Below are 10,946 nucleotides of genomic sequence, written 5' to 3'. Positions count from 1 at the left end.
CTACAAAGTGATGGTGATAGGTGAGAATGATAATTTGCAATTATAATATCTAACATTGACACTGACATCTGACAATTTTACTGACATCTGACACTTTCACTAACATCTAACATATAACAAGCTTTCTATTTTATGTAAGGATGCAATTAACTTTCTTCTGCCTCATCATCAACATAATGATTTCTTTTATACTTCCTCCTATATTGGTATTGTGGGGAAGATTCACCTTGCATATGTTGAGCCATGGCTTTTGCATAGTCAGGGAGATTTCCAAAGCCTCCAATTCTAGAAATTCCAGGTGATTGTGATTTATAAATTAGAATTAAACATATATTGAAATTTTAATAAACATAATTTACCTCGTTGAGGTTCGAGGCAACTCACGAAATCCTCTAAGCCGGTGTTTGAAGAAATGATGTTCTTCAATAGCAAACACCGACCTATAAGAGTCACGTGCTACTTCCACCATAGAACCACTACCTGCTGTGCAATCAATCACAACACCATTTGGTAGGCAATAGTGCTCAAGCAAGACTTGCATTGCTGATGGAGTTCGAAATCAGTACCCTGGAAACGTGTTGTGGATCTGCTCATCCACAAGGTTGGGTATGATATTAGTGGAACTATCGTACCCAGGCAAAACACATGCTGCACGTTCGCTATCACAAAACCCATCATGTGTGTTTTTGCAGATGGCATGATAAGTTCACATCATAACCTGGAAAATAAAAATGTTTAGAAATTAGATAAAAATATAAAATACATACTCACCTTTTCAGGCTTCCCTTGGACACCCCTCGTATCGACGCCAATAGGATCTATGATGCACCCGAAAGAGAATGACTTGAAATGAACTTTTGCTGCACACGTCATAAGCTCATACATTCAGTTGGGGTCATTCGGTAGGATGAAGATGACATGGCCAACTTCGAGCATAAGTGTTTCGGACAATATGAATGCATCGTGTATGTGGTCAGGTATGAGAAAGTTCCAATCCTCAACTTTCCCATTGATATTTGAAAGACCATCTGGAAAGTCGAAGAGAATGAAGTTCACAACTAGGAGCAAGGGCCTTTGTATCTTTCGGCATCAACGGTTGAACTGGCGCCATATATCCATATTGATGTCGTCTTCCGAGAAAGATGTCAACAATCTACTGTAAGAGCCAATGAAGATACCCATAATGTCTTGTTGTGTTATTGGGGACATAGGAAAGACCTATAAAAGAGCTAAGTGAATGAAAAAAATAACAAATAGTATGCTACCATCATATGGCATGTTGTCGATGAGAATTCCTCCAACTCCTCTTCATGAGCATCTTGTCGAGCTGGAATGAAATTACTACTAACAGTCATTGCTACAAAAAACATGTATTACCACCTTTAGTTTGTAAAATTCACTTTTGCTTACCTCGAAGTCGACGTGATATTTTGTGAACCACTTGATCATCGTTATTTACTGGTAGAACTTGATCCGGATCTTGGTTGTTTGATGGTTGAACTGGAGCCTGATTCTGGCTGTCTGGTAGTGGAACACAAACTTGATCTGGAACTTCCTCATCCTTGTCTCCATTGTCACTTGCATTGCCATCGTTGTTTGTATTGACAACTTCTTCGCGATCTAGTGTAGAGGTCTCCTTCCCTAGGAGCTCCAACTCCCAAGGGCATTCTATCTTCTGTGCCTTTGGAACTTTCGCAAACATTGTTGGGTACATTCTTCCATCCCTTACACCCTTTGCAACAAGTCGAGTGCAAACTGGTGCCTCAAATGGCATGCCTCTATATTGAAGATACTTGTAAACAATATATATTAAAAAATAGTCTTAGACATCATATTATACTTGTAAGCTGTACGTCACATGAAATAAGGTTGACCATGTTGGCAATCATAAGTTGTTGTGTTTGTAGACTTCTTTGGCAGCCACCCCTCTTCGATCCTTTCCAATGACGTGTTGATGTAGGTGTCGAAAGACATAAATGTGCCATCTAGATCGTCACCAATGTGTGGTGCTAAGAACTTCTCACCTTCACTTATAGTTTGTGTGATGTAGATAGCCCTTCTCATCATGTTCTCAAATAGTTCTGGCAGTCCTTTCTCTCTGTTCATCAAGCAGACATTGAGGAACTCCAGAGTCTCTATCTGTTGCTTATATGAAAGCTTCGATTTTGCGATATTGTAAATCATGTCATCTGGAGTTTTGTTCACTGCAAAAGTAACATATGCATAATTGAGAAAAATGAAGTGAGATAAGAAACTTACATTCATGAGACGAAATTTCGGCTATAGTCTCTAGCCACTCCTTCGGCCTATGATTGTCTGCTATGCATACTAGTTTCTTCAACTTTAAGGACTTTGCATGCTGAATTTTGTGCTCAATTTGAACGAACTCAGCTGAGAGCTCTTCCCGACTCTTCTCTGGATATGCAAGTTCGTAAGCATCTTGCTTGACCTTCACCAAAGGCTAAAAACCAAAATAATTAAAAGAGGCTTTTATAAAATAAAAGAAAAAGACATACCTTACACCACATAGCGAGCATAAAACTGATTGGGTTGTTGAACTAAGTTGTACTGTCATTTTGAGTGCATGAGTGTTGAACAAGTGTTGCGAGATCATAACCATAATGTTGGCGGATGTCATCCTCACTCAATTCTGCCAAAAATCGAAGTTGCTTGATGTCATGGACAAGGTTTTGTTTTTGAACAACGAATTGCCCAGGCCTACATTTAAACATAACAAAACAAGTTAAAGTGGAGTTAGAGGTAAACTATAAAACTTACACATTGATCTTTTGGCATGCCAAGATAAGTCTGTTGACATCCAAAGGTCCCCTCGCGTAAACATGGTTGACTAGAACATTGATATGGTAGACGGGATCATTGTGAAAGTGATCGTCGATACACTTCATCCAAGCTCCATATCGGTAGTTACCGTCAATAATTTGGAATATTGTCCCCACAAGCTGTCGAGTCTCAGGATGTCTGATAAGCATGTCATCAAATTCTAGGGACTTCCTCCTCCAAATAGGATCCCAGCTATTCACAATCTCGGGTGTGACGGTAATGATCTCCATTGTTCATGGCTTGCAAAAAAAGATTAGAAACATACTGATGTTTGTTGCAAGGCCATATTGTTTGAACAAGCTGTATATATCCGGGTTGACATACTTGGATGCTGTGCGGACAAGGTTCGTCTACTACAAACAGCAAAGTGGGATTTCTCTGATTAAGTCACAAGGGCTTAGCCACTTGAGTGCCTCAAGTGTTTAGTGAACTACTTTTTCCCTTGTTTGCATAACAGTCTCTTGGAAGCACTTGTCCACCATATTGTCAGGAAGGTCTGCAACTCTTTCGGCTCCAAGCTGTTCCTCAGGTTCCCTATCCTGAACACCACTAAATTGCCCAACTTCAGGGATTTGCATTGGTGGTGGGCTAGTGAAGAGTAAAGGTGGAGGTGGTAGTGGTGATGGTGGGGGTGGTGGTGGTGGGCGGAGGCAATAGTGGCAGTGGTGGTGGCAATGGTGGTGGTGGCAGTGGTGATAGTGGTGGTGGAGGTGGTGATGGAGGTGGTGGAGGTGGCGATGGCGGTGGTGGAGGTGGTGATGGTGGAGGTGATGGTGGTGGAGGTGGTGAATCTCTAAATAAATGTGTCTTTGTTGTGCTAATGGACATGTCGATCGTGATGTCGTCGTCAGTGCTGAATTAAACTTCTCGTGTCTTCTTGGCTCCAACAACCTTTTTATGTGTTATAATTTTCCTTTTCTACAAGAGAAAAATTTTTGTTAGTCAAACTAAATAAAGATAATAAGAAATTCAAACAGTCAAAGAGAAAAAAAATCAAGTGGGCCTAGACTCCACCTCGGGCACTTTGGTTGCCCAGGGGGCCAAGGTTATTCAAATAACCTCAGCCCCTCGGCTGGCAAAACTGCCCGGGGTGGCCGGCCCACGCTAGACCTCGGGCAGTTTTGTTAGCCGAGGGGCCGAGGTTATTCAAATAACCTCGACCCCTCGGATGGCCAAACTGCCCGAGGTGGCTGGCCCTAAAGAAGCAATTAACAAAGAAGCAAGAGGAAAAAAATGGAAGTGGAAGCAATCAAATTGAAACTCACCCTTAGTGGCATCTTTCCTTCCCAATTTCTTGATCGTGCTGGATTTCTTATGCGCTCAATCTCTCCCGCTCGCGCACTCAATCTATCCATCTCTTGCGCACTCAATCGCTCGATCTCCTTCGCACTCAATCCCTCGATCTCCTTCGTGCTCAATCCCTCGATCTCCTTCGTGCTCAATCTCTCGATCTCTTACGTGCTCCACTCACAGTGCGAACAGTAACTTAATCTTGGCAGCTACCCTAACCCTAATCCTGATGGCTGCCCTAACCCTAACCAATCTCTCATCCTGGCCGTTCATTCCAAATAACCTAAATCTCAACCATCACAATATCTTTGATCTTATTTTATCTTATCATTATTATTATATGTAAATTATGCTTCTTTATTTTGTATATTTTAATGATGATATAACTAGCACCTATCGACATTTCTGTTATTAGAGATATGATATTATATTTTATAAATTATCTAGAAAGGATGCATTCTCATCAATATTTTGTACATATTTTGGAATCATTACAAGAACTTTAAAGAGTATAAATAAGGCATGTTAAAATATGTTGTACTATATCCATCTATGAATGGATGAATCCTCATCTAGAAATTTATTTTGTGTTGTATTAGATCCTCATGTGCTTTAAATGTTATTGAGCAATGTTCACAATTATGGATAAAACTTGAGTTGTACTACGAATCAAATCTGTCAGTGAAGAATAAGATCTGACAAAATTTATTATCAAGATTTATTATCATCTACCACTTAAAATTTGACAACTTGACATATCACACATACTGACAGTCAAATTGGATCTCTTTTTTTGACACGCTATAGCAGAATGTCATTACTGGTATCATTATTAACTATCAAACTTCACGTGCTGAAAATCCTTCCTTGGATCTAGTATACATGCATCAAAAATCATAATAGATGACAGTAATATTAATACTGTCACACTTGAATATGTTAAATTTGCTATAGAATTTAAATTTCATTTTGTACGTTGTCTTCTTATTACTCTATTTAAATTTCAATTATGTTTCACTATAGATTTTTACAAGTAGCATAAAGAGAGAAAACTCCAAAACCTATTGAGAAGGATGGAAAGGTTTCTTCTTCATTTTCGAGATCACCCACCTCTTTCATTCTCTCAAAGTATTGTTTTTGAAAGTTTTTATGTTGGCGTTTTGATCTTTGTCTTGGCTCTATTTCTTTAGAGGCTATGATTCACAACGACACTGGTTTAGTTGCATACTCAGAGTTTCTTCTTTCTAGTGTGGGCAAGGGCAGACAACAATGGGATTTACAGAATTCTAAGTCGAAGGAGATTCGAGTGTTTGGATCTTTAGTCAAAATGCCAAAATGCGCTCTAGCCAAAATGAATGTGAAGCAAGAGTTAGTCGTTATCCTCTTTTAGTTCAAGTGGAAAAGTCATGCTAGTGTCGGCTCCAGCTCCAGCTCTAGCTCTAGCTCCAACTTCAGCAATATTCAAAACCATTAACAATGCTTTCCAATTTTCACGCCTCTCAATCAACGTGCACTTGTTTTTGTATAAGTTTGTTAGTAAGCTTCCATCCTCCTACAACGGCAACATTTTCTTCGAGCTACCACCTCTTATTAGTAGCACAGGTTCCAAATGGAAGGGGATAGAAACCAAGCAAGATGTCTACAATTGGTGCAAGATCAAAACCACACACTCCTAACATTTTGAAGGTATAATGTCTATAGTTCATTGTGGTGGGCATTTAGATTATGTGATGAAGCATGCAATTGAGACCGCTATAGAAACTCTATATTTTTCGAAGGGTCTGTAGTCAATCCTTCAACCTGTGACACCATTGCTGTTAGATTCAAGTGTCGATTTTGCAAAAATGCTCCTCTATATCGTACTATCTACAAGGCCAAGATATACTACTTTCTTCCACGGGATGGAATGGCTGGAAGAGCTGCAGTGCATGTTGGCACACACATGCATCCAATATAGGAAGGGATACAAAGGAGTTTTTTCAACCGTTTCAAAGATGTTGTGCAGCAAGAGACTATGAGAAACTCATTTGCAACTCTGAAGCATATTCAGAAGACCGTCCTCAAGAATTTTATCACAAACACCTTACTCAATTCAAGTTGCCAAAAGACTCAACTAAACGAGGCTAGCTTGCAGGACTTACTACGAGGAGTACAACCTGCTACTAGCCTAAGGAGGTACATCTGCTATATTTCATATGTTATAATAATAATTTTTTCTTACATTATATTGTTTAGGATAAAATTTTGGATGTGTGAATCTCAAGAGGGGAAGTTGCAATCAAAAATTGACTCCATCCTTGAATTGAAACGAACCTGTCCATATGAGTTCATCCACGAAAGTTTGTTTCCAGACCAAGTTGTGAATGAGCAAGAGCACCCCTTCATCTTCAAAATGTATACCATAGGCCTTGCCTCTGGTGTAAATTTTGTCTCCCGAATGGACATGTTTGGGTCCAGTGACCTTGCAAATGCATGGGTACATTTTGACCATATGGAGCGCATATCAGGTTAGACAACCATGGGAGCTCATGTGTATGATCCAAGGTAATGTTTATTCTTATTATATTGAAATTGTTGTAATATTTGTGTTTTCATAGGCTACATTGTAACTTAACAATTGCGACAGCAGAGTTTAAAGTACAAGACCAGATAACACAGAAAATATTTTGGAAGTCCCTCTCCGATATTGTCCTAAAGCGGACTGGTAAGCCTGCAAACTTTCATAGTTTCATGGCAAATAGGGCTGGTGCAAACTAGAATGGTGTTTGAGTAGTTTTTGGGGATGGTCAGCCATTGGAAGGTCGTGAGAGGACTTATGAGTTCCATTGGCTCAAAGCCTAAACTAGCACTGCTATCTTATCAAGCCAAAGTTTCAATCAATATTTAAGGAGTTGTGCAAACAATGGCAGGTTGCACTTTCTGAAGAAAAGCATGAGGCAAAAGCAAATAAAATCCGAATGTGGTGGCGTGAAGATGGCCATATAGACGTAAGTTGCCTACCACAACTTGAGTCATGGTTAGGGTGGTGGGAAGTTACGATGTTTCAGTGGGGACATCACTCTTTTTAGGTTGGTTTTATTTTTTCTTCTCCTTTTATTACCTTTTAATATTGCATTTTCCATTAGGATCAACCACTTGAGGACCTCGTATACACCCCAACTGTGAATCTCTCTGAAAGTAAGCATTGGAGTTGGTGCTCCTCTGAGGTAGGGAAAGGGAAGATGAGTTTATATGAAGCCTGTCTATTAGATTTAATACATGCTATAGAGCAATCTTCAAAAGCACTAGCATTCGAGGAAGGAAGATACATGGGAACAGGGCCTTCTGTTGAGATGTTACATGATAGGATGAAGAGAAAATTAACTCCACCCGCCCGAATAGTGGCAATTGCAGTTGAGGAAGTGGTCCGTGGCACATCTATGGAGTACACTCCCTGAGCTTCTATTGGTGATATGAAGACTGTCCGCTCAAAGAGTCGTTTTTCCTTTGCTGGGGAAGATGTTGGTACAGACCTTGGAGTGAAAAGCTCTCATAGGCCTGATGTCGAGTACTATTCTGCTCCAAGACACCGCTCTCGGACTGAGCCACCTCAAGTGGCTGATGAAGAGAGTGCATCGCAATAGGTTGAAATTGCTTACCATAGCGTGGAGCCGAAACAATGGGCAATCCGACACGTGCCAACAAAATCAAATGTAAGGTGTGTGGGGATGCTTTCGAGGGGCAAGTGTTGGCCCTGGATTCGTGGTGACAAATCTGCTTCTGTTCCAGCCCCATGTTTCTATGGGGAACGAAAGCAAGCAAGATTTTCGAGATGGTGTTGGCTATATTGTTGCAACATCAATGCCAACCATATGAAGCAGCTTGAAAACACTATAGTGACTAAACCTAATGCAGTACCTAAAGAATGGCCGGTTGTTAATGGGGTTGTGCTCACCTCGGAAGAGATTGAAAACCTTGAGAAATCTAGTTTCAATCTTGAGAGGAGAGTTGGAGATATGAATGACAGAACTAGGACTATTCCTACAGAGATGCATAGGAGGCCAACACGAAAAGGTAAGGCAGTTAAATTTATTAGTACCGTCTCCAAGCAGAAGCAAGGTAAAATAAACTTGGCTCAAACACTTGAGTGTGAGATTCTTTCCACGAAGTACATCACTGCGCTTGCAAAGAAGTACATAGTCAAAACAGAAGGTGGAGAGTACACAATTGCCATTCACGACTTTCCTTCTTACACATGTCCAAACTTTACGAAGTGCGAGGAACATAGGAAGGCATATGCTCCTTGCAAGCATATGTACTACATCTTCATCAACATCTTGCACCAGGATCCTAAAGTAAATATTCATATACACCAAGCAAGCCTTACTATTGCTGAGTTGCAGAAAACTTTTGGAGCTAACTAGATTTCTCCAACACTAGCGATGTTTATTCTCTATCAATAAAACTTATTATACTTTATATAATTAATAAAAATGTGCTTTTTCATTTTATATGCTTCCGAGTGTTCTTTTCGCAATACTGCCTATAGTACTCGTGTGTCTCCATTTCTATCTTTACCATCTCAAAAAAGATTTCATGTTAATCTTTCGGGTGTGTGATGTTGCAATGTGTCGCGAGAGCATATATACCATCATATTGATCATTGCCATTATTTCCACTAGATGCTAAAAAATATATGGGGCATTTCTTGAAAGTGGTAGAATTGCATTCAATCAGTAAACGGGCATTCTTTTTCATCCAATTTGTTGCACCCTCTGTCATTGCATTTATCTCCAACTCATGATCATTATCCTCACTATCCTCTCTTTCATTCTCTTGTGTTGTTTGGTTATGCTGTGCAATGGGATAGTTATTGCATCTCTTAACCCTTAAACCCTGGGAAGAAAGATTGCGAGAATTAAAATTACCAACACTAGAACCTATAGACATTTGTGTGTATTTCCCTTTTTTCAAATGAGAGTGTGAATGAAGATTTCTAAATTTTAGACAATATGCTATAACAAACCCCTCAAAAATGCATTCTAGAAAGAACCAAGTCCTTCTTTTATATGCAATAAATTTACATCAACGGTTATTTTTTTCCTTTACAAATGGTTATATGGCTTTACATAGAATGTTATTTCAAATTTAATAGTTTTTTAAGTCTGACAAATCTAACATTTACTAGCCAAAAAGCACAAAGTACAAATTTAAAGAACTTACAAGAATACTCTTCTTGAAAACATTTTATTTTATGTTCTAACAAACGTCCCTATCATTGCATGTAGTAAATATTTAAAATATTAGAACAAGAAGTGTCCTTTAGAACATTTTTATCTATATAATATATAGAGAATTATGAAATTATTAGGTTCTCCATAACCTTAAAATTTTAAAGTTTATAATGTTTGTACTAAATTACAATTGAAAATTGAGCTCAACTCGTGAGCTCAACTCTTCAACTCGTGAGCTCAAGTATGGTCCGCACCCTGAGGCAAGGGTGAAAAACCTCAAAATCACACTTGGCATGATTGTGTTGCAACAAATCCATACCAAAGATAGAGGTCAAAAGCTTGACTCAACACCACCTGCAATGATTGCAACTTAAGCTCAACATCACCTACATGCACATTTGCCTCATCCTATGCACATGTGTATATACAACCATTACCATAAAGAATAAAAACTAGCTTTGCTACAAAATGCAAATATAGATGGTAACGTGTGGCAGTAGGTTGAACAATAGAAGATAAACTCAAGCTTGTATTAACCACCATAGAAAGAATAATAGGAAACCTCTTGTTATAAAAACAAGCTTAAAAAGTAAACACTAGATGAACTAATGTTGAGTGAACCCCTTGATGATCTCCCAAAAGAAAAATGAAAGGGTCACTACCTTAGTTATGTAAAATCCCTTCGTTATTTGCACAATTCCTCATTTCTCAAATGCATCTCAATGTCCAAACCTTCCATTACAATAACACCAATAGGATGTAAGCAACCAAAGGGAACGACTCGAGAGACGATCCATTGGGGTTCAAATATAGAGGGAAAGGGCCCATGAACAAGAGTGCACCCCCTTTTCCAATCGGTTAAGGGTCTTGGGATATTTGGGGTTAAGCGTCCTTGGGTTTGAATAATACTGGGCTGGGTGACCTCCCGGGAAGTCCAAACTCAAGAGCTTACATTTGATATCAGAGAGGTCTTGGGTCCGACTCTGTTGGTTGGCTTAGGGGAATTGCACCACATGTTGATTGACATCTGGCTGGTCCAGTTTGCTCCCGCTGGGCTCGACCCGAGGGGTAGGGTGTCAAGAGAGCGAGGCTCTCGGGAAAGCTGCGGCTCTCAGCTTCCGTTCACGAGGGCGTGAACTTGCAGGGAAGCGTGGTGGATTGTAAGCAACCAAAGGGAACGACTCGAGAGACGATCCATAGGGGTTCAAATATAGAGGGAAAGGGCCCATAAACAAGAGTGCACCCCCTTTTCCAATCGGTTAAGGGTCTTGGGATATTTGGGGTTAAGCGTCCTTGGGTTTGAATAGTACTGGGCTGGGTGACCTCCCGGGAAGTCCAAACTCAGGAGCTTACATAGGATGTTGTTGATGCCAAGGTCTCTATCTAGGGAAATAGAGATTGCTAATCTGGAAAATGCTACTAACGCTGATAAGTCTAACCAACTTTATCACATGTCCAACAATGAACATCACAGCGATGACCACATCCTTATCTTAGTCCTTGAACTCGGGTAGTAGCAGCATCAACCTCCATTGGAATAGGACTATCTCCTATAGGAAATAGAGCTGAAAGATATGCAATAAAAAGTGGAAAAGGCAACAT

This window comes from Selaginella moellendorffii, unplaced genomic scaffold (assembly GCF_000143415.4).
Source record: "Selaginella moellendorffii unplaced genomic scaffold, v1.0 SELMOscaffold_5, whole genome shotgun sequence".
Classification (NCBI taxonomy): domain Eukaryota; kingdom Viridiplantae; phylum Streptophyta; class Lycopodiopsida; order Selaginellales; family Selaginellaceae; genus Selaginella; species Selaginella moellendorffii.
This window is presented reverse-complemented; position numbering follows the sequence as displayed.